The following is a 25,472-nucleotide window of genomic DNA, read 5'->3' on the forward strand; positions in this document are numbered from 1 at the left end:
AATTTAAAAAGCTTTTTCTAACTAAGACAGGTGCTTGATGCTTCAAATGTAGCACTGGAAAAACTAATCAAGCACTATGAAAAACCATGGAAACTCGATATCACAAAAGGAAACTGACAGTTCTTCAGAAATCAAACTTAAAATCATGGCATACTACAGTCTGACTGAAAGAAAATTCAAAATAACAATAAAGAAGAAACTCAGTGAGTTAAAAGAAAACTAAGAAAGGCAGTTCAGCTCAGTGAGCTCAGGAGTAAAGTTAATGAACAGAAGGAACATTTTACCAGAGTGAACTCTAAAAATGAAACAAAGAGTTTCTAGAGCTGAAGAACCCAATAAATGAGATGAATAATGCATTAGAAAGCATTGGGAACAGAATAAACCATATAGAAGACAATTGGTGAGCTTAAAGATATAAATATAGAAATCATTTAGGTAGAAGAGGAGAGAAAACTGATTTTCAAAACTGAAGAAATTCTATGAGAACTTTCCCACTCCATTATGAAAGGCAAGATAAGGATAATTGGGAATCCCAGAAGGAGAAATGAGGGAGAAGGGAGCAGAGTTTATTTTATTTTATTTTTTTTCAGAGTTTATTTTTAAAATAACATTTAAAGACTCCCCAAATCCAGGAAAGGAATTAGATATCAAAGTCCATGAAGCTAGAGACTATCTAATTTTCTGAATGCAAAACAAAACCTCCTCCAAGACATACTATATTCATGCTATTAAAAGTCATCAGTAAAGACCTTTGGGCTATGGGGCAGGAGGTGCGGAAAAGAGCAGGAACCTATGAAGGAACCCCATTTAGCCATTAGCAGATTTCTCAGCAGAGACTCTACATGCCAGGAGAGAGTGGGATGACATATCTAAATATTGAAAGATAAAAACTGTCAGCTAAGAATATCCAGCAGTTAATCTTCAGATACGAAGGAGAAATAAAGGCTCTCTCAGGCAAACAAAAGCTAGGTAATTTCATCACTAGACCTGCTTTACAAGAAATGTTGAAAGGAGCTCTTGTACCTGAAATGAAAAGGTAAAAGTACACAAAACTATGAGTAAGGTGTTAACTAGACAGAATAAGGAAATTGTAACTCTATATCAGAGGAAATTGTTACACACATAATTACAGTATAAAAGATAAAGGAAGAGGGACAGTAAAAATAAATACTTTGGTAACGAACTCACAATAGTAAAAAAAGGATAATTTGAGACAACAGGAACTTAAGTGGGGAAGAATTAGAAAAACAGAACTCAGTTACCAAATGAAGATATGATGCTATCTTCAGGAAAAGGACTATTTTATCTGTGAGACGTTTTGTACAAAACTCACAGTAACCATAAAACATGAATCTAGAGCAGAGATACAAACGTGAAAAGAGGAAACAGAAAAATATCAGAGAAAACCACCAAACTAGAAAAAGCATACAGAAACACAAGGAACAAGAAACAACGGAATTATAGAGCAACCAGAAAACAAAGGACAAAATGACAGAACGAAGTTCTCATTTACCGACAGTCACTGTAAATATAAATTGACTGAATTTACCAATCAAAAGGCACAGAGTGGCTGGATGGATTAAAAGCAAGACTCATCATTATGCTGCCTCTAGGAGACTTATCTCATGTCTACAGATAAACATGAGAGCACCAAAATATATAAAGCAATTATTAGAGTTGACTGGCTCATTGGAAAAAACTCTGATGCTGGGAGGGATTGGGGGCAGGAGGAGAAGGGGAAGACCGAGGATGAGATGGCTGGATGGCATCACCGACTCGATGGATGTGAGTCTGAGTGAACTCCGGGAGATGGTGATGAACAGGAAGGCCTGGTGTGCTGCAATTCATGGGGTCACAAAGAGTCGGACACAACTGAGCAACTGAACTGAACTGAACTGAACTGGAAGGGAGAAATTGAGAGCAACACAATCATCAAGAAAAATTTAACACCCCAGTTCTACCAACGGATAGATCATCCAGACAGAAAGTCAACAAGGAAACAGTGGCTTTAAATGAGATATATTCTCAGTATACCAGATGAACTTAATAGATTTACACAGAATATTTCATGGAGCAAAAGGACAGTCTCTTCAATAAATGGTGTTGGAAAAACTGGACATCCACATGAAAAAGAACAAAATGAGACCCCAGTCAGGTAATACACAAAAATTAACTCAACATGGATTAAAAACTTCAAAGTAAAACATGAAACCACAAAACTCTTAGAGGAAACCATAGAATATGCTCATGTTGGTCTTAGCAATATCTTCCTGGATATTTCTCCTTAGGCAAGGGAAATAAAATAAAAAATAAACACAAGGAACCACTTAAAAATAAAAAGCTTCTGCACAGCAAAGAAAGACATCAACAAACAGAAAAACAACCTACCAAATGGAAGATTTTTCCAAATCTTATATCTGATAAGGTGTTGATATCCAAAATGCACAAAGAACTCAACTCAGTAGCAAACAACAAAAAATGTACAGAGGATCTGATTAGCCATTTTTCCAAACAAGACAACAGGCACATGGAAAGATGTTCATCATCACTAATTATTAGGGAAACAAAAATCAAAACCACAATGAGATATTTCTTCACACCCATTGGAATGGCTATTATGAAAAAATCAAGAAATAACAAGTGTCAGCAAAGATGTGGAGAGAAGCATGCCTGCATACACTGTTGGTGGGGATGTAAATTGGTGAAGCCACTATGGAAAACACTATGGAGATTTCTCAAAAAATTAAGAATACGATTACCATATGACCCAGGTAGTCCACTTTTGGGGATGCATTCAAATAATAAGAGAACACTAACTTGAAAAGATATATGCATTCCTATGTTCATCACAGCATTGTTTACAATAACCAAAATATGGAAACAACCTAAGTGTCAATCCACAGTTGAATGGATAGGGAAGATGTTATAGATGATAGATGTACACACACGCACACAAATGGAATGCTCAGTTCAGTTGCCCAGTCATGTCCGACTCTTTGCGACCCCATAAACTGCAGCACGCCAGGCTTCCCTGTCCATCACCAACTCCTGGAGCTTGCTCAAACTCTTGTCCATCAAGTTGCGGACGCCATCCAACCATCTCATCCTCTGTCGTCCCCTTCTCCTCCTGCCTTCAATCTTTCCCAGCATCAGGGTCTTTTCCAATGAGTCATTTCTTCACATCAGGTGGCCAAAGCTGAAGCGTCAGCATCATTCCTTCCAATGAATATTCAGGACTGATTTCCTTTAGGACTGACTTGTTTGATCTTGCTACTTAGCCATAATAAAGATAAAACCCTGCCTTTTCTAGCAATGTGGATGAACCTTGAGGGTATTGTGATAAAGTCAGATGGAGAAAGGCAAACAGTATAATTCATTCATATGTGGAATATAAAAATAAATAAATGAACAAATAAAACAAAAATAAGTACATAGACACAGAGAAAATATAGTGGTTACCAGAGAGGAAGGGGTAGGATGCTGCTGCTGCTGCTGTTAAAAATCCACCTGCCAATGTAGGGGACATGGATTTGATCCCTGGTTCAGGAAGATCCCACATGCCATGGGGCAACTAAACCAGGTACCCAAACAGTGTACAACAAACCCTGTGTTGTGCAACAAGAGAAGCCACTGCAATGAGAACCCATGTACCACAGCTAGAGAGCAGTCCCCACTCACCACATCTAGAGAAAGCCCACGCACTGCAACAAAGATCCAGTGCAGCCAAAAATCAATTAAATTTACAAAATTAAATATATTGAATGTCAGAGCTTTAAAAAAAATGTCTGTCTTGATCCCGATCTCAACCTCTTTGTTCCTCAGTGCTTCATTATACACACTTTATATACCATAGCACCTACAAATTTCATGCTCTTTGTCCCTTCCACTGGTCTCCCAGGGTATGTAATTTATGTGTCTTTGTATCTCCATCCCACTTGACATACAGTCTGGCAGGTGACAGACCCTCAATAAATTTTTATTGAATTCTTAAATTTATTTTTAAACACATATTTAACCACCATGTAAAATTTTCGATGTCTATGAGAGGAAGAGGTTGAACTGCATTGTCTCTAAATCTTAATCCCTTTGAGATATCTAAAATCCTGATTGTTTTCTTCTTGCATCACACAAAAATATTTACATGAACCCAGAAATAATGCATTAGTCTTGTGTATCCAAAACTTTAATATGTATGCTACTTACCTGGGGGTCATCTTAAAATGCAAATTAAAATTTGGTAGGTCAGGGGTGAGGTTGAGATCCTGTATTTTTCATAAGCTCCCAGGTCATGTTGGCAGATCCGGTGAGTAGCACAATTTCCGGACATAGACACTGATTGTAGCCCTCAGTGGTGTGTCCACATCATACATTAGAAAGCAGATTAGGTTCTCCTCAGCACTAGACTGTCTGGGTTCAGATCCTTGAGAGGAGTTATCTTAACCCATTTACACTTCAGCTTGCTCATCTGTAACAGAGAGATAATGATAGAGTTTTCGTGAAATTAATGAGATAATTCATGCAATTCTTATCATGGTGTTTCCCACATATTAAACACAACATATGTGAACTCTACAGTTTCACTCCTTGTCAGTTTGCTTGTTTCAGCAGTGATCAGTTTACAGGCTCAGGAGCCTTGATTTTATCTTGAAAATGGTAGAGGAAAAATATTCTCCTTTCCTTCCATTGAGAAAGTAAACATATCAACACACCAAGACAGGACTAGAAGAGAGAAGAAAATTTAACTTGTCATTTTCCAATATCATTCCCTGCCCTTTTACTCCATTACTGCCCCATTGCAACATTTTACCATTTCAGAAAAGATAAAATTCAGGGATTAAGATCCATGATATAAAGAAATTCTGGCCAGAATATATGAACTGACACTCCGTATAGCATAAATATCAGCACACACACTTACACACCCACACACAGGAAGACATTTTTCTGTTAATAATAAGATGCATATCTCATTTTCTTCAAAAAGCATAGGGCTCAGTCTTAGAGAAGGAGGAAAAGAAGAATCAGAGGGACAAAAGTAAAGAGCAACAGAAAAGCAGAAAATGACATTACTAGTAGCCTTGTGTCAACCTTAAAAGGGAAATGAGAAAAGGAAGAAAGAGCTTCAGAACAATAAATTATTGAGTCCTTCCTATGTGCCAAGGGCTTCAGGTATATCTGACTTTTAAACATCCAGTAACATTCTCCGTGGAAGGTGTTACGAGCCTCATTTTAGAGATGAGGGACTTGGGTTACGAGGGCTAACCCTGCCAGACCTGCATTTGGCAGAGCTGGAATGTGAATCTACTGCCAGTGCACGCTCTACAACTCTAGTCAGTCTTATCTCCTGAAACAAACGGAAATAATCTTCAGATCTGAGCTTCTTAAGTTTAAGTCCAGTTTAAGGTCTTATAGGAAATCACAGGGCTTCCCTGATGGCTCAATGGTAAAGAATACACCTGGCTAAGCAGGAGACATGGGTTCAATCCCTGGTTCAGGAGAATCCCCTGGAGAAGGAAATGGCAGCCCACTCCAGTATTCTTGCCTGGGAAATCCCATGGACAGAGGAGCCTGGTAGGCTACAGTCTGTGGAGCTGCAAAAGAGTTAGACACGATCTAGCAACTAAACAACAACGACAGCAATAAATTACAAGCCAGGGCAACATGAAGTAGAAATTAATACGTAAAACAGCTGAAAATGTGGCAAAGATGCATTCCATCCTTTAGCAGTTTTACTGAAAGAGTAAATCCTGGGTCCCAAACAAGTTATTCGGGCTTGTTACCAGTCCTATCAGCTCAGTTTACATTTTCCCCGGATTACAGACAGGTGCTTCCCTGGTGGCTCAGAGGTCAAAGCGTCTCCCTGGAATGCGGGAGACCCAGGTTCGATCCCTGGGTCGGAAAGATCCCCTGGAGAAGGAAATGGCAACCCACTCCAGTACTCTTGCCTGGAGAATCCCATGGAGGGAGGAGCCTGGTAGGCTACAGTCCATGGGGTCACAAAGAGTCGGACACGACTGAGCAACTTACCTTTACAGACAGGGGCAACAGGGTAAGCACTGTTCTGTCTTTTGCTTCAAGGTGTAACTGGAGAAGATTGTCTGCCCTGCTGAGTGGTGCAAAGTATGAGACTCACCAGTAACTTGGGTTCTGCTCCTATTGAAACTGAGCTGTTTGGTTGCCAGCACTGTTTGATTAGTGTAAATTCCACTAGGCCTCTGAGTCCTTGTTAAGTGAAGGAGGACAACCCAGTTGGGAAGATGAATTGAAGTTCTTGAAACTGAAGGACGGTTGATTTAAAACATTCAAGAGTTTCAGTTCAGTTCAGTTCAGTTTAGTTCAATCGCTCAGTCGTGTCCAACTCTTTGCGACCCCATGAATTACAGCACGCCAGGCTTCCCTGTTCATCACCATCTGCCGGAGTTCACTCAGACTCACGTCCATAGAGTCCGTGATGCCATCCAGCCATCTCATCCTCTGTCGTCCCCTCCTCCTGCCCCAATCCCTCCCAGCATCAGAGTCTTTTCCAATGAGTCAACTCTTCACATGAGGTGGCCAAAGTACTGGAGTTTCAGCTTTAGCATCGTTCCTTCCAAAGAACACCCAGGACTGATCTCCTTTAGAATGGACTGGTTGGATCTCCTTGCAATCCAGGGGACTCTCAAGGGTCTTCTCCAGCACCACAGTTCAAAAGCATCAATTCTTTGGTGCTCAGCTTTCTTCACAGTCCAACTCTCACATCCGTACATAACCACTGGAAAAACCATAGCCTTGACTAGACGGACCTTTGTTGGCAAAGTAATCTTTGCTTTTGAATATACTATCTAGGTTGGTCATAACTTTCCTTCCAAGGAGTAAGCGTCTTTTAATTTCATGGCTGCAGTCACTATCTGCAGTGATTTTGGAGCCCCCTCCCCCCAAAAAAAAGTCTGACACTGTTTCCCCTGTTTTCCCATCTATTTCCCATGGAGTGATGGGACCAGATGCCATGATCTTTGTTTTCTGAATGTTGAGCTTTAAGCCAACTTTTTCACTCTCCTCTTTCACTTTCATCAAGAGGCTTTTTAGTTCCTCTTCACTTTCTGCCATAAGCGTGGTATTATCTGCACATCTGAGGTTATTGATATGTCTCCCGGCAATCTTGATTCCAGCTTGTGTTTCTTCCAGCCCAGCGTTTCTCATGATGTACTCCGCATATAAGTTAAATAAGAAGGGTAACAATATACAGCCTTGACATACTCCTTTTCCTATTTGGAACCAGTCTGTTGTTCCATGTCCAGTTCTAACTGTTGCTTCCTGACCTGTATATAGGTTTCTCAAGAGGCAGGTCAGGTGGTCTGGTATTCCCATCTCTTTCAGAATTTTCCACAGTTTATTGTGATCCACACAGTCAAAGGCTTTGGCATAGTCAATGAAGCAGAAATAGATGTTTTTCTGGAACTCTCTTGCTTTTTCGATGATCCAGTGGATGTTGGCAATTTGGTCTCTGGTTCCTCTGCCTTTTCTAAAACCAGCTTGAACATCAGGAAGTGCACAGTTCATGTATTGCTGAAGCCTGGCTTGGAGAATTTTGAGCATTACTTTACTAGCGTGTTAGATTAGTGCAATTGTGCCGTAGTTTGAGCATTCTTTGGCATTGCTTTTCTTTGGGATTGGAATGAAAACTGACCTTTTCCAGTCCTGTGGCCACTGCTGAGTTTTCCAAATTTGCTGACATATTGAGACATACTCTGGGACAAGGTCCTTTAAATAATCCTGATTTACATCCATTTGCTGATTATATTATCCACTTTTAATGCTGAATCTAATATGTTCTTTTTGGTTTTAACTACACTGAAAAAAAGACTTAGCCTTAGTTAAGGTTTTCAGAGTCTATTTCTCATACTTAGAAAAGTCCAATGATCTCTTATGCAATTATAAGTTCCTGGGTTAGAATAAAGGCACTAATAATGATACTGTTAAGGGGATCTAACAACTTGACAATACTTCATCATTTGGGGTTCTCCTAAATAGAAAACTATTCAAATCTTTTTTCACTTTAACTTTGTTTTCCACAGAATATATGGATAAAAGGAAAGTAAGTTAGTCATATTTTATAATAATTAGTACGTCAAGAAATGCAACGTGCTATAAAGAAGTACTTGAAATGGAAAATGACTGCCAATTCAAGGGTTTCTTTTAATAATATATTCTAGGGATAAAGCATTGTAATAAATAGAGGATTATTGCTTATTATTATATAGAGAATAAATATATTCAAAGAATTACAGTTTTCTGGAAACTGAAGTGACTTGAAAATATAATTTAATCTTTCTTTGATAAGTCAGAGGGTATTTAAAAATCTTACACATTTTCAGGGTCACAATAATAAACACGAATTAGCACAACTTAACCTACTATTGCTAAAACACAAATGTCTTTATTAAGAGAAATGCCAGGTTGATAGAATGGCCAATAAACCATAATTTACTGCAACACATAATATTTTGGAAGGTGTATCCACTCTTTGAGTTTTCATTTAAAACATGTTATTAAGAAACAATTATTTTAGTGGTCACAAACCTGCATACTCCAGAGAGATACAAAAGCAATTTTTATATGATTTCTTGCCCCATGCATGTTGTCATTACAAAAGGGGGATTTGGTATGACAAATCTATTCCTTTATAAAATCCCATGTCACATGAAGAGCCAAATAAACAAAGAGCCAAGTTTCAAATACACAAATGAAAATCTAAGAGATTTAACACTTTCCCATAAATCAATTCTCAGTCCTAGTAAAGGAAACTTCCCATTCAACTTACAATTTGTAAGAAATAGACAAATTTTCTATATAAACTGGAAACAAAAAAAGGTATATTTTAAAAATTATTTTAAGTTATGATTCTTGAGTGAAATGTGTTCTTGCAATATTATAAAAGAAATCTCAACTTTCTCATTTAGAGGATTTGGAAGACTTGTCTGGTAACTAATATTGATATATTGACTATAAAATGCAGCTGTTCTGTAAATGGACTGCATTAATGCAATCAGTAGCATTCATTGAATGCATTAAAAATCCACCAAACTTTAAAGTGAAATATTGACTGGAACTTGCACATCCATTATGTTCTTTAAAAAAACAGGTATAGTTCATTAAAAAAGCAGACATTTCAGTCATGGAGAGATTTCTAAAAAGTTAAATTCTTTTTTTTTTTACTTTTATATTTAAAATATTTTAAAAATATACATTTATTTATTTTAATTGGAGGTTAATTACTTTACAATATTGTATTGGTTTTGCCATACATCAACATTAAATTCTTTTATAATGAAAAATATTTGGGTGGGAAGTTGTTTTGAGGGTAAAGAATAATAAAAACATTCTACACATCAGATGTATCAGGGAAAAACTCTTGAAAAACCACAATGTCTTAATTATGGAACAATGATGACAAAAATGGGAATTGCCACATAATCATGGAAGGACTTCAAGAAACCAGTTACCTGGGAAGTGGTTCTATAACTGTTCTCTCAGCAAAGTCTTCACAATTACCACAAATGTATAGTAATCTCTATCATCATGTATGCTGCTTATTTCTATCTTTGCTTCCTGAAGCCAATCTTCACAATATATATTTTAAAAAGTATGTTTATAATCTCAGAAATCATCTTCTAAGAAGAATTCATAATGTTTACATAACAACTTAAAAAGATGTATTAGCAAATCAAAAGTTAAAAATAAAACAGATTAATATTAACATTTTTCTTTTCTTCCCTAGTCTTAGTTTTATTTTTGAACAAGCAATTCATTTACATAGTACAAGATTTAGAAGTTAATAATATTTTACAAACTTCTATGTACTGTTGAGATGTAACTATGCCCCAAGCAAGTCCTAAAAATAGTAAACTTTCACTAATACCATGTCTTACTTTTCTTCCACATCCTGTTATAATATTTTAGCCCCCTAGTTTAAATTCTGCATCTGTATCTTTAGTATTTTTGAGGCATTGCTTTAGCCAATATGCAGAATTTCATTATGACATGCTTTATAAACTATGCAGCATTTAAATTTCTGTTTACAAACTTTATGCTATGTCATTATTCTAATGTGGTACCCTTTCCAGGAACTAAAATGATTATCAAAATAAATTGCTCCTCCATCCGTCTCATTTGTGGCTAGAAGCCACCAGAATGGACAATACGGGTCTATCATGGCTGCTGATTTGTTTGGTATGTGGCTTATGATGGCTTGAAAAGTTAGTTACTTTCCATGAGTAGCTGACTAGACTCTAGATTGTCAGTTCCTATGGTATGGGAATAGCCAATGCCAGTAAGTGTTTGCCTAGGAGAACAAGCATTCTGGACTGGGGCACAAACAACCCAATAGGAAAAAAAAATAAATCATGTACAGAGGTTATTGTAATACACTGTTATAAGGGTTAAAATAGTAATAGAAATGGGAAAACTATGCTGGGTCCGATCCATAGTTCTCTATTGCTCTCCTACATCTTTCAGACCTGCTTCTACCTACTTTACATTGCACTCAAGGACTAAAACAGTTCAGTTCAGTTCAGTCGCTCAGTCATGTCCAACTCTTTGCAACCCCATGGACTGCAGTACGCCAGGCCTCTCTGTACATTGCCTACTCCAGAGCTTACTCAAACTCATGTCCATTGAGTCGGTGATGCCATCCAACCATCTCATCCTCTGTCGTCCCCTTCTTTTCCCGCCTTCAATCTTTCCCAGCATCAGGGTCTTTTCAAATGAGTCAGCTCTTCATATCAGATGGCCAAAGTATTGGAGTTTCAGCTTCAGCATCAGTCTTTCCAGTGAATATTCAAGACTGATTTCCTTTTGGATAGACTGCTTGGATCTCCTTGCAGTCCAGGGGACTCTAAACAGTCTTCTCCAACACCACAGTTCAAAAGCATCAATTCTTTGGTGCTCAGCTTTCTTTATAGTCCAACTCTCACATCCACACATGGCTACTGAAAAAACCATAGCCTTGACTAGATGGACTTTTGTTGGCAAAGTAATTGTCTGCTTTTTAATACGCTGTCTGCTGCTGCTGCTAAGTTGCTTCAGTGGTGTCCGACTCTGTGCGACCCCATAGATGGCAGCCCAGGAGGCTCCCTCGTCCCTGGGATTCTCCAAGCAAGAATGCTGGAGTGGGTTGCCATTTCCTTCTCCAATGCAGTAAAGTGAAAAGTGAGAGTGAAGTCGCTTAGTCGTGTCTGACTCTTAGCGACCCATGGACTGCAGCCTAGGTTGGTCATAACTTTTCTCCCAAGGAGTAAGTGTCTTTTAATTTCATGGCTGCAGTGATCTTGGAGCCCCGCAAAATAAAATCTGCTACTATTTCCACTGTTTCCCCAACTATTTGCCATGAAGTGATGGGACCGGATGCCATGATCTTAGTTTTATGAATCTGAGCTTTAAGCCAACTTTTTCACTCTTCTCTTTCACTTTCATCAAGAGGCTTTTTAGTTCTTCTTCACTTTTAGTTCTTCACTTCACAAGAAATAAAATAAGGTGGTAGCCAGATAAATTTTTAATAATTATTATTAATAATATAACAATTAATAATATGTGATGATATAATTATTAATAATTCTACATGTGGTATGTAAGGTGGAAATGTACTCAGGAGCTCATAACTGAGGAAAACTCACTTAGTATGCCAATGAAATTTAGAAGACCTGAAAGGAATGTAGGACAAAAGGAAATCTGGGAAAAGAGAAGAATATTCTAGGCAAATATACACTACCATGTGTAAAACAGATAGCTAGTGGAAGCTGCTGTGTAGCGCAGGGAGCTAAATTCAGTGCCCTGTGATGGCTTAGGGTGGGATGGCAGGGGCAGGGTCGGGGAGGGAGACTGAAGAGGCAGCGCACATATGTGTACTAGCAGTTGATTCACACTGTTGGAAGCAGAAAGCAACACAACATTGTAAAGCAATTATATACTCCAATTAAAAAAAAAAAAACACCAAGATGGAATAAAAAGAACAGCCTATGCAAAGGCCCTCAGGCAAGAAGAAATGAAGAAAGGACCCTGAGAAGCTATCTAGGAGCCTAAGGCCCAGGACGTCCTCAGCCCGATACATAAAGCTTCATTTAGAACCTGAAGGAAGTGAAATGCAGTGAAAATGTACCATGTGCCTATCAGAAAATTTGGCCACAGAGTTTGGGGCTGAGGTTTGACCAAGTCTCTCGATCTGGTCTTAATGAGTTGTGGGCCGGGGGGCGGGGGCAAGCAGGTAATATTCTTTGCAATCCCATAATCTTTGGGAGATGTGATCTAAAAGCTTCAGCATTCTCTCCCTAAAAATAGGGTTTTATGAGCTGTCATCTGAGGGAGAGTTAGATCAGTCCCACTTCATTCATGTTTTAGAAGTCAGAGGTACTAGAGCATCTTATTTAATCATGAGTTGTTCCTCGATTAATTGTGTTGATATTAAAATTTAAAAAAAACTGAAGGAGAGCTACCTTCTAAATAGGAACAGGAAGCCTAAGAATAGAGAGAAAGACAAATAATGCAGCTATATCAAAGTCCTAAGTTGTCCCAAACTTCCAATTAATTAAATGTGACAGAAAAAGTCATGGCAATGCTGCTACAGTTATTTATTTTTAATTTATGTCTCCTACACTCTCCAAATCAATTGGAGAATCTCTAACAGCTGCACTGGTGTGATCACAGCAGAAAGCAGTTTCTATTTCTGAGTTCTGCTTCCTATTATTCAGACACGCTTCGAAATTTTTCTCCACAATTTCAATCTTGGTTGCTGCCCTGTTACTTAGCTAACATTACATGATTTTAATTGAGTATGGCTGTATCTCAGAGGGGAAGGACACCAATTTTGTAAAGCAAACTTCATACCACCATGGCTCAAGATTGGGAGGGAGGCCCACAAGGGAGGGAATATATATATCCTCACAGCTGATTCATGTTGATATACTGCAGAAACCAGCACAACACAGTAAAGCAATTATCTCCCAATTAAAAATTTTAAAAATTTAAAAAAGATTGGTAGTTGTTTTGCTGGCTGATCTAAAATTTCCACAGATGTTGGAAACTAAATTATTATGGAATCCAAGTCCCAATTAAAATGCTCTATTTATCATGCTGGATCAATAAGATGAAGTAAGTTAACACTGGTTTCCCAATGCAATGAATCAATGAAATAGTTTGAGGTTATATATTCAATTTCTTGTTCAGTTGTATTGTGAATTTATCCAGTGATTGCATAAGCACTCAATTAGCCTACTATTCTGGGTCCAGAATTCCTGGGACACTCTCCAACACATTTTTCTCCCCCATCAAGATAGTTTATTACTAGGAGGTTACATAACCTAACAGTTTCAGTGATTACTGAAACCCATTTCTTTTTTATGGAATTAAAAATACAAAAATATTTAAATTTTTTTAAAACTTTTTTTTCTATAAATAGGTCAGCACCAGTCACAACTCCAGTACTGTAAACAATAACAATAGTGCCAAACAAACCTATGTGGCATGGGATTCAAGAGCCTGCTGCTGAAAAGCCTTTTTCTCATTCTTCTTTGCCAATGGGATCCCATTTTGGGGAGCTGGGTGGGGCTTGATAATGGGCCTATCAGTACATCTAGTTAGACTCCCTTGCATCTAGGGGGAGACTGTGGCAGGCTTCTGGACAATAAAATATAGGCTGAAATTCTTGGTGTGGTTTCTGAGAAAGCTACTGTTTCTTTAAATGTTAAAAGGGAAAAAAAGGGAAAGATAGGGGTGTGGGAGGGAAGGAGGGAGAAGGAACAAGAATGATACAGAAGGAATGAAGGAAGGAAGGAAAGAGAGAGAGAGATAAAGAGTGAGAGAGAATAGACTTTCTCACCCTGCCTGAAGCCCAGAAGTGGAGGCTGGCTATGAAGCAGCCATTCTGTAACCTTGAGAGAAGACCTCCTGTTACTGACGGTTGAAACAAGGCAGATCTGTGTCCTTGATGATTTCTTTTGAGCAGAGCTGTGCATCAGTTCTGAACTGCCTTCTCCCCAATTTCCTATTATCTGAGAAAAAAAGTAACCCCTTTAATTGTCAGGGAAGAGTGGCCAGGACTTGTGACATGGCTGAAAGAAATCCTAACCGATAAAACACCCCTCTACACGTCTGGTATGGTTGGGTCATATCAGTCCAGGAAGCAACATTTATTTGTATCCTGTAAAACCACATGGAGAAGGCAATGGCACACCACTCCAGTACTCTTGCCTGGAAAGTCCCATGGACGGAGGAGCCTGGTGGGCTGCAGTCCATGGGGTCGCTAAGAGTCGCACACGACTGAGCGACGTCACTTTCACTTTTCATTTTCATGCATTGGAGAAGGAAATGGCAACCCACTCCAGTGTTCTTGCCTGGAGAATCCCAGGGACGGCAGAGCCTGGTGGGCTGCCATCTATGGGGTCGCACAGAGTCGGACACGACTGAAGTGACTTAGCAGCAGCAGCAGCAGCAGTACAACCACATGGCCCTATAGCTGTCAGATGCTAGGCATGTTCTGAGGACTCAAAGATTAGTGAAATATGGATTCTGCCTTTCAGAAGCTTATAACCTACTGAGAAAAACTTGTAAACAGATAGTTACAACATACTGTTATCTGTGAAGTCAAGGTCTCGGAAAGGGTGTTCCCTAGAACAGCACTCAAGTTAAAAAATGGTCTGTCATTATATGAGTTTAGGAAGCATATACTACGTCTTTGTGATACACTCTGGCACATTAAAGTTTCCGAGGAGTCCTGCAAATACCCTGTAAGGCGATTTAACTCTATTTGAACTACTGTTTCTTAAAACTATTAATAATAAAAGCCCCCTTTTCCCCTAAGCAGTACTTCCTAATATTCTGCAGACTAGTGTTAGAAAACACACCCGAGGAAATGTTGTACCAAGTGATTTAATAAAGTTATAACCTTAGTCTTATGGTAAGTTTACTTGTGGAAATAATTCAACCCTATTTAAATTATTCATATATTAGTCCCTTCTTTAAAAAACCATCAGTTGTGGTTTGAATTGTGTTCTCGCATAAGACAGGCTGAAGTCCTAAGCCCTGGTGCCTAGGTGCATGCTAGCTTAGTTGCTCAGTCGTGTCCTACTCTTTGCAACTCTATGAACTGTAGGGTGCCAGGCTCCTCTGTCCATGGGATTTTCCAGGCAAGAATATTGGAGTGGGTTGCCATTCCATCCTCCAGGGGATCTTCATGATCCAGGAATCTAACCCGGGTCTCCTGCATTGCAGGTGGATTCTTTACCATCTTAGATACCAGTGAAGCCTGGTACCTGAATATGAGAGCTAAATTGGAAATGGGGTCTCTGCAGATGTAATTAAGATATAAGTTAAGATGAGTTCATACTGGATTAGAGTGGGCTCAAAACCCAATCCTTATAAGAAAAACATAGGATACCAGATGCAAGTAAAGCCACGTAAAGACAGAGGCAGAGACAGGAGGGATAGAGCTGCAAACTAAGGAACCGCTAGAAGCGAGGAGAGAGTCCTAGAACAGATCCTCCCCAGGCCCCCAAGAAAAACCCAAGCCTGCTGACACCTTGATTTGGACTTATGGCCTCGAGCTCTGTGAAAAAATAAAATTATATTGTTTCAAGCCACCCAATTTGTGGTCCTTTGCTTCCTCAGCCCTAGGAGACTAACACACAATCATACTTCCTATTTGACTTCTATTGATTCTATTTGTTTGAAAAAATTGTCTTGGCGTTTTCTACACAGTCTAGCAGCTGGGTTGGGAAAGGGAAGAGCTTGAAGTCCAGAAGAGTTTGAGCCCTGACTCAGCCTATTTTGAACTCTGAATTTAAGCAAGTTACTCAGCTCTTAGGATTCTCAGTTTTCTCAACTATAAAATCAGGATAGAAACTATCATTCATTCAAGTCATCCATTCCTTTGGCAAGTATTGATGGAACAGAGACTGCTAAGTACTATGTAAGGCACACAGATAGATATTAAATAGCCAGTTACTAAATCTTGCAAAGATAAGGCAGGTGCTAAGGGAGGGCATAGTCTGACCACATAAGCTAATCTTGGAGGTGGTTATGAGGATTCAGTGAGATGTGACTGTGCTTTATAATCTATACTTTAAATATAAACAAAGGTATTATCACAAGTAGAATCAAATGGATTAAGGAGAATGGAATGGGTATCTCTGGTCAAGCTGGTTCCTCCAGTCAAACTGGTAAGTATTAGGGAAAGGAAAACAAAATGTGTTGGTGGGCTTTCAGAGGACTGGCAGGAGAAACTGTTGGAGATCATAAGAGGGAGTCGAAGTATATGAGAGATGTGTGAATTCACTCATCATTCATTCAACAAAACAGACCTAGTCATGCTCCTCATGGAATTTAGCTAAAGCCCGCCTATCACGTATTATAATTAAGTGAGATGTTGATAATTGTCCCCTTTTCTTCCAAAAAAAATGAAATAAAATGGGTGTTTGTGTTGACTCATTAGGTGGTATACATATGGGAAATAACATTAGTATATCAATGACAGGAGGTAAAGTAGTTATTGGTGTTATGTTGGGAAAAGGCATAATAGAACAGAAGAGGATAAACTGTCTCACATCAAACATTTCTGAAGTCATGCCAGTGAATATTTGAAAGTTCAAGTCTCCGGTATCTGCCTGATGAAGGTGCAAAGCATCTCCTCAGTAAACCTGTCAGGGATCATCATCTGATTTCTGTTGGAATCAGCCAGCTACTGGAAAGAGTCCTCCCTTGGCATCCAGAACATTTGACTCTAGCACTCTCATAAAGAAAGCAGCCAAGAGTTTTCCATCCAGACACAAGTACTGTCTTATTAAAACTTTATGAAGTGACATGGAGTCATATTTCAGGAACCAGTCATGCAGCTATTCTGTATTAAAATTCTCAACACAAAAGCTCATCCTCTATATAAAGATGATATTGGCATGCAGAAACATTCACAAAGCTGGGGCTCTAGATACATACACTGACCAGCTCAATTTGGCCCAACTCTTAGGCTTTCCAGTTCAAAGATCAATAATTTACCCATCACTTTTCTGTGTACAAAGTTAAAAAAAAAATGACACAAGAACAAATGCTGAAATGCCGATAATATGCTTCAGTAAACACACAAAACTTACATTCCTACCTATTTCAAGATGAGTTTGGAGCTGCTTTTTAAAAATATTTTTGATAATAAAAGAGTTAATTCTGCTATTACAAGGCTTCTTAATTGAAGTCAGATTAAGTTCTATAATATATTATAGGTTTCCTTAAGAGTATTAAGTATTTAATATCAGATAGAGAGGAAACGGCAACCCACTCCAGTGTTCTTGCCTGGAGAAGCCCAGGGACGTGGGAGCCTGGTGGGCTGCCGTCTATGGGGTCGCACAGAGTTGGACACGACTGAAGCAACTTAGCATCAGAAAGGTTTTTAATATTATAACAAACAGTTTTTCATGTTAATTCATGGTATAAATTTCTTTTAAAAAGTGCATATTGGATTTCTTCCATCCATTCAAGATTCAAAGAAAAGTAGCCATAGCTCCAAGTCTTGCCAGCATTAAGTCCAAACAAACTACCTAATCAGCTAAGAGGAAAGTTGTTGCAAGGACTCTGAGGGAATTCTAGCTAACAAGGCTCATATGTCTAATGAGTATCAAAAAATTGTGAGGAAAATATAGCAATAAGAAGAACATTTTAGTTATATTTATCTGAAACTATCTCAGGATTTATTAATTGCCCAGGGGCTTCCCTGGTGGCTCAGATGGCAAAGAATCTGCCTGCAATGCAGAAGACCTGGGTTCAATCCATGGGTAGGGAAGATCCCCTGGAGAAGGGAATGGCAACCCACTCCAGGATTCTTGGAGAATTTATACCCTGGAGAATTTCAAGGACACAGAAACCTGGCAGGCTACAGTGCACAGACTCACAAGAGTCACATACGACCGAGCGACTAACACTTTTTTTCAGTTCATATATATACATGCATGCTTAGTAGGACTGTAGCCCACTAAACTCCCCTGTCCATGGAATTTTTCAGGCAAGAATACTGGAGTGGGTTGCCATTTCCTTCTGCAGGGGATCTTCCCAACCCAGGGACTGAACTCAAGTCTCCTGTGTCTTTTGCATTGCAGTTGGATTCTTAACCTGCTGAGCCATCAGGGAAGCCCCATATAAGTATACATATATTAGCCATTTTTATGGCCCTATGCTACTGTACAAAATGAAGACCGCCTACATGTGTGTAAACAACCTTCCCCTTCCCTCTGTGTGTGTGCTCAGTTGTGCTGACTCTTTTCGACCTCGTGGACTGTAGCCCGCCAGGCTTCTCTGTCCATGGAATTCTCCAGGCAAGAATACTGGCATGGGTAGCCATTCCCTTCCCCAGGGGGTCTTCTCAATCCAGGGATCAAACCCAGTTCTCCTCCATTGCAGGCATATTCTTTTACAGTCTGAGCCACCAGGGAAGCCCATATGTGTATATATAAATTCATATATATATACACACATATGTGTGTGTGTGTGTGTGTGTGTGTGTATTCAGCTAGAAGAAGCAAAATATGATCTTACATTATTGTTTCAAACTCCTAACTTCAGTTATATAATGTTGGCATTGAAAATGTATATCATCTACCTCATTTTTCTTATTTTACAGTCATCTTAGTCATTTCAGGCTGCGGTAACAAACTACCATAAACAACAAACATTTCTCATGGTCCTGGAAACTGGGAAGTCCAAGACCAAGGTTCTGGCAGATTCAGTTCTGGTGAAAGCCCACATCTGGTTTGCAGAGGCTGACTTGTCATGCTGTCCTCGCAGGGCAGAGAGGAAAGGCTCTGGTGTGCCTTCCCCTTCTCATAAGGGCACTAACACTATCAGATCAGGACCTCAGCCTGATGACCTCAGAGAGCCTCCTCACGGCCCCTCTCTCCAAATACAGTCATGAGGTGGGTCAGGGCCATAACGTATGAATTTGAGGGGATACAAATTTTCAGTTCATAACAACAAGTATGTATCCAAGGGCAGGAAAGGTGAAATTGGTTATTCAAGGTCACAGAAAGTGCAGATGGTTGGAGGTGGGCAAGCCAAAACCTGAAAAGCCCATCATTAGGCTCCCCTAAGTTTCACTCCACAGTGTACTTACTGACAGTCCAAGGGTTTGTGTTTGTTTTTGCTGGGATCTTAGTTCCCTGACCAGGGATTAAATCCATGCCCTCTGCAGTGGAATCACAGACTCTTAACCACTCCACCACCAGGAAAGTCCTCAAGTTTGCTTTTTAACTGAAAATTAGCACATCAACTGACAGTAAATCTCAGCAATTCTTTACTCATCTGTATATGTCCAATAATTATTAAGATATGCTTTTTGTTCACTTGATTGCATGATGAGGATTTAGATGATTTTCATCTGCTTTTTTTTCCCCTCATCTGCACTGAAATTCTGCACTCTTCCAGGGTAAATACAACAGAAAATGTATATGAACAAACTAAATTTTGATTTACCTGCTACCATTGATTTTTTTTTTCTATCCACTACCCATAGCTGTTTTTGAAAAAGTAAGTAATTTATGAACTCAGTATCATCAATATAATAAATAAAGGCCCAGAGCCGACCTGTTTTGAGGCCCCTCAGCCTGAAACATGTCTTGTCTTTTTACTTTTTCTCCTGAGGCTCAGGCTTTGAAGAGAACAAAGTAGTTCTGGAGTTTCTCTTCTTCCCCAGAGTCATTATCTGAAGAGCAAAGAAAACAAAGCAGAATGTTGCTTCACCAAGGCACTCCTCAATCTTTCATGCCTGTTTAATCTTGTGGTAGTGGTGGCATTGTTCCAGGCTATGGGGAAAATAGGCTCTTACATGAAGTGCTTAAGCAAAGAGTAATTTATTAATACCAACACAGATGATTTCATAGGAGCTAAAAGAAATAAACAAAAAGAAGAAGCCCTTTAGGCAGGCTTGCAACAATAAAGCACTATTCCCTCAAAGGCCACCCTGAGAAACAGCATTCTCTCTCAGGCCCTTGTCTCTAAAATGTCACACTTTCTACTGCTCTGTCTCAGTACCCTAGTTTATTCCTAAGTAAACTAGCCAATGGATGTCCCAAGTGGCTGGGTGGTAAAGAACCCGCCTGCCAATGCAGGAGATGTGGGTTTCATCTCTAGGTCAAGAACATACCCTGGAGAAAGAAATGGCAGCCCACTCCAGTATCCTTGCCTGGAGAATCCCATGGGCAGTTGACCCTGATGGGCTAGAGTCCATGGTGTTGCAAGGAGTCAGACTCGATTTAGCAACTAAACAACAACAGACTAGCCAGGCTCTGGTCAGTCACAACAGAATAGCAGAATCAGAAGTATGTAAAATGGATTACTTACTGCCTCACCTTAAAATGACATAATTGCTCCCTGACAGATTATCAAACTTGAAATTGGTTTAGCTTTTCAGTTTGCAAGACAAATTCAGTATAGAAATGCCCATTTGGTGATTTGTATTTGATCAGTCACCGAGAGGAGAAAGTAAGTCCAGCTGTTTTTTCTCAGATAACAACTATCATTTCCATACAAAATTTTCCTATTTCAGCATATTTTAAGAGGAAATCTTTCTTAAATGCATAAGAAGGCTTCATGACTCTACCAGCAGAGTAAATGTGACATACTTTAATTTGTTGCTATAATCTCAGGGTTTTCCAAGTGGGTCCTGGTCTTCCTTCCGGATTAAGACACTGCTTTGTCAAATAGTAGGACTTCCCTGGTGGCTCAGATGGTGAAGAGTCTGCCTGCAGTGCAGGAGGCTGGGTTCAATCCCTGGTTTGGGAAGATCCCCTGGAGAAGGTAATGGCAACCCACTCCAGTACTCTTGCCTGGAAAATTCCATGGCCAGAGGAGCCTGGTGGGCTACAGCCCATGGGGGTCACAAAGAGTCGGACATGACTGAGTGACTAACACACTTATCAAAGAGCAACATGGCCTCTCCTAAGTGAACTGGGCAAGGTAGAAAGGGCTGTTGTGAGTCCAAGCCAGTGGTTATCAGATCCTTGGCACCAGGACCTTCAACTGACATGATTATTCTCAGACGTTCTGGGAAAGAGTCCTATTTAACTCCTCCAGAGCAAAGAATTGGCATGAGACCACAGCTACACCAAGTTACAGATGGGGCTGTCTCATGATTCTGTGGGAAATTTGCTTCCTTACTTGGCTTATACTGCACAGTATGTCATTTTCTGCCCACAATTTGGTGAAAAGAGAACTTCTCTAAGCTCCTCTTTGAGCATTTGCATGCAATGCAAAAACTAGGCTTCTGAGTGCCAAGTATAAGTGAATAAAGGACAAAGGCATAAGATCATCCATTCTCTAAAAACACCTTGTGTAATACAACCCGAAGAATGGCTAGCTCAGATAAACATAATCATCACCATCCTTGAATTAAATGGATAATTAAAGGTTATAAACAGGCTGTCAAATACCAAAAAATAATTTGAACACAGTCATAGTGATGATTTTTCTATGATTTGGGCAAAGGGAAAATGTCTGAAGAATACCGATAGTCTAAATGATTTAAATATCTATAAGAAATATACTAATTCAAATCTCTTCACCTATTGGATATAGTTTCCTAGAAATAAGTTTTGTCGACAGATGTTGAGAAACATTTTAAGAAAACATTATGGATAAAATAGAGATTTATAAATATTATGGTTCAAATATAATTTATACACTTTCTTTCCCAAGTTTCTGCATTATATACTAGCTTATATTTTCTTTGATTTAATAGTAGCTGTATTTTGCAATACTTTGATCCTCTTCAAAATCTTGGCATAGTTCCCTTTTTCCTAATGGAGCCCATGTTTTAGCATTATTAAGTTTGTCCACTGTTTGGCCTCATTTGTCTTTCCAATTCAGTTTCTAATCCTCTCTGTACAAAGTCTATACACCCATATTATTAGATATTTTATAATTCTTTGAGAAAGCCTTGTACTATCCTTGGACTATGTCTAAAGTTACCTGCTCCATGAATCTTCTGTGATTCTTTCTAACAAAAGTTTTTAGTCCTTTATCTGACTTCTGTAGTCTTTTGCGTTTCCCATGTGTCATCCATCATGTATTGTGTTGTCTTATTAGCTGTATACATCTTACTTTTCTTACTAGATTGTAAAGTTACTTAAGGGCAGAATATGAGTTATCTGCCCAAAAGATTATCACTCACAATACCTAACAGAGTGCCATTCATATACAAAATACAAGAGGATTGAATGATATTACAAATGTATGAGTCATGTCTCTCAGTTACAAAATAGCAGAAACCCACCCAATTTAAAGAAGCTTAGTTCCTAAAAGCGACTCATATAAATGGCCAACCCAGGGATTCAGTTGACCTCAACTATTAAGGGATTTATGGCCTCAAAGAATTTCGTTATATTTCCCTCTATGAATCTCTTTACTCTTTCTATATTTCTTTGTCTTCATTATTTAAGGAGATATTTTCCCCATGGAGGTCAAGAAAGGCACAAGCAGCCTTGTGTCACAAACTCCAGAAAAAAAACCATTGACTCTTCTTGGGCTTCATAAAGTCACAGCAGATAGAAAAATAAAAGCCTAATTTCCTAATGGAACTGAAGGACAAAAGAAATGTATCAGACAATAAAAAAATACCTACAAAATCACACTATATATTATAGATTAACTTTTTAAGAATTTTACAGACTAACATAAGGGTTAGCTTTATAATTTTTTAATTTTAGTGAAAATATCAAATCAAGAAATATTCAGTTCAGTTTAGTTCAGTTGCTCAGTCGTGTGCGACTCTTTGCGACCCCATGAATCGCTGCACGCCAGGCCTCCCTGTCCATCACCATCTCCCAGAGTTCACTCAGACTCACGTCCATCGAGTCTGTGATGCCATCCAGCCATCTCATCCTCGGTCGTCCCCTTCTCCTCCTGCCCCCAATCCCTCCCAGCATCAGAGTCTTTTTCAATGAGTCAACTCTTCACATGAGGTGGCCAAAGTACTGGAGCTTCAGCTTTAGCATCATTCCTTCCAAAGCACACCCAGGACTGATCTCCTTCAGAATGGACTGGTTGGATCTCCTTGCAGTCCAAGGGACTCTCAAGAGTCTTCTCCAACACCACAGTTCAAACGCATCAATTCTTCAGCACTCAGCCTTCTACACAGTCCAACTCTCACATCCATACATGACTACTGGAAAAACCATAGCCTTGACTAGACTGACCTTAGTCGGCAAAGTAATGTCTCTGCTCTTGAATATACTCTTTAGGTTGCTCATAACTTTTCTTCCAAGGAGTAAGCGTCTTTTAATTTCATGGCTGCAGTCACCATCTGCAGTGATTTTGGAGCCCCAAAAAAATAAAGTCTGACACTCTTTCTACTGTTTCCCCATCTATTTGCCATGAAGTGATAGGACCAGATGCCATGATCTTCGTTTTCTGAATGTTGAGCTTTAAACCAACTTTTTCACTTTCCTCTTTCACTTTCATCAAGAGGTTTTTTAGCTCCTCTTCACTTTCTGCCATAAGGGTGGTGTCATCTGCACATCTGAGGTTATTGATATGTCTCCCGGCAACCTTGATTCCAGCTTTTGTTTCTTCCAGTCCAGCGTTTCTCATGATGTACTCTGCATAGAAGTTAAATAAGCAGGGTGACAATATACAGCCTTGATGTACTCCTTTTCCTATTCTATGCTCAAGGCATATACATGTTACAAAAGCCAAAATTAAGACCACTGAAGAATCATAGTCTAGTTGGTGACTGACAAAATTTGATGCATGACAAATGAAAATAAGCTGTGATATTAACCAAGTGTTAAATATTGCAGCACATATTATAATCTTAGCACTAACTGAGAAAAGAAAGGATGATTGCAGAGTAGAAAATTATTGAAGGTTTACAGAGATGGTGCAAGTTGTTTTGTTTAATGAAAGGTAGATTGTCTTTGAATTGTTGGAAGATGGTGGGAAGGATGAGAGTGGAAGGAAAGAGAATGAAATGACTCAGAGGTGGGCATTCTATTTGTAGAGACCTGATCATAGACAACAGCCCATTTATAATGGAGAGTTCATTTTGAGGATAAAGTAAAATGGTTACAGAGAAGTTAACTGATAGAAAATTTTGAATTTGATCAGTTGTAATTTCTGTACATGTAGGTTTGAAGAAGAATAAAGAAGGAAATCCAGCGGCAGGTCATGATATAATTGAAGTTCAGAAGTTGGGTTAATATTTCTCCTGTGAAATAGAGGCCATCAGTTCCACTTATGCACATTGTAAGCTATACATGCTTGTAATGCTAGTGGGCACCAACCATGCTGCAATGTGAATGGTGCTTCCGAAAGCTGGGAAATACATGATCCTTATAAAGATGTATGGTCCATCTAGATGACTTCAAGAAACAAAACACATCAATTTGAAAGGGGTAGTAGGTATGTAGGTACTAGGAAGAAATTAAAAGGTTGAAGAGAAAAGTGGAGAGCAGACTATGGAGTGCTTAAGGCTAAGGAACACAGACTTTATTCTGTGGTTAATTCAGGGAAGCAGTTTCAGGAGCCACTAAAGGATTTTGACTAGAATCAGTGTTTGAGGAAAATTAAATTTAAGCTACAGGTCCAGGATCAATTCAAGGGGGCAGAAACTAGCAAAAGAGAGAACTATGTAAAGATCACTAGAACAGTTCAGAAAAAAACTGGACCATAGGATAGAAAGTAATGGAGGTATTTTGAAAGGAAAAAAAAAAGTGGTAACAAGAAAGAAAGGCAAGAAAGTGGGATTTTGCGAATCTTTCACAACGGAAACATATGCCCTGGGACATATTGTTGTTATTTAGGTGCAGAATAAGGGACAGAAATTATATTTCTTTTAAATTGCTCCCAATGACTTCACTGCTGGAAGTTACACAGTTCTTTAGAGTTTACAGAGTAATTTCAAATATATTACTCCATTTGAGTATAGATGCTTTCTGAAATCATGAAATTAAGCAGTCTTAAGCTTATATACTGTGGTGTTGGAGAAGACTCTTGAGAGTCCCTTGGACTGCAAGGAGATTCAACCAGTCCATTCTAAAGGAGATCAGCCCTGGGTGTTCTTTGGAAGGAATGATGCTAAAGCTGAAACTCCAGTACTTTGGCCACCTCATGCGAAGAGTTGACTCATTAGAAAAGACTCTGATGCTGGGAGGGACTGGGGGCAGGAGGAAAAGGGGACGACCGAGGATGAGATGCCTGGATGGCATCACGGACTCGATGGAAGTGAGTTTGAGTGAACTCCGAGAGTTGGTGATGGACAGGGAGGCCTGGCGTGCTGCGATTCATGGGGTCGCAAAGAGTCGGACAAGACTGAGCGACTGAACTGAACTGAACTGAACTGAACTGGCTCAGACGGTAAAGCGTCTGTCTACAATGTGGGAGACCCGGGTTTGATCCCTGGGTTGGGAAGATCCCCTGGAGAAGGAAATGGCAATCCACTCCAGGACTATTGCCTGGAAAATCCCATGGAC

The sequence above is a fragment of the Capricornis sumatraensis genome, chromosome 1 (genome assembly GCF_032405125.1).
Source record: "Capricornis sumatraensis isolate serow.1 chromosome 1, serow.2, whole genome shotgun sequence".
NCBI lineage: Eukaryota > Metazoa > Chordata > Mammalia > Artiodactyla > Bovidae > Capricornis > Capricornis sumatraensis.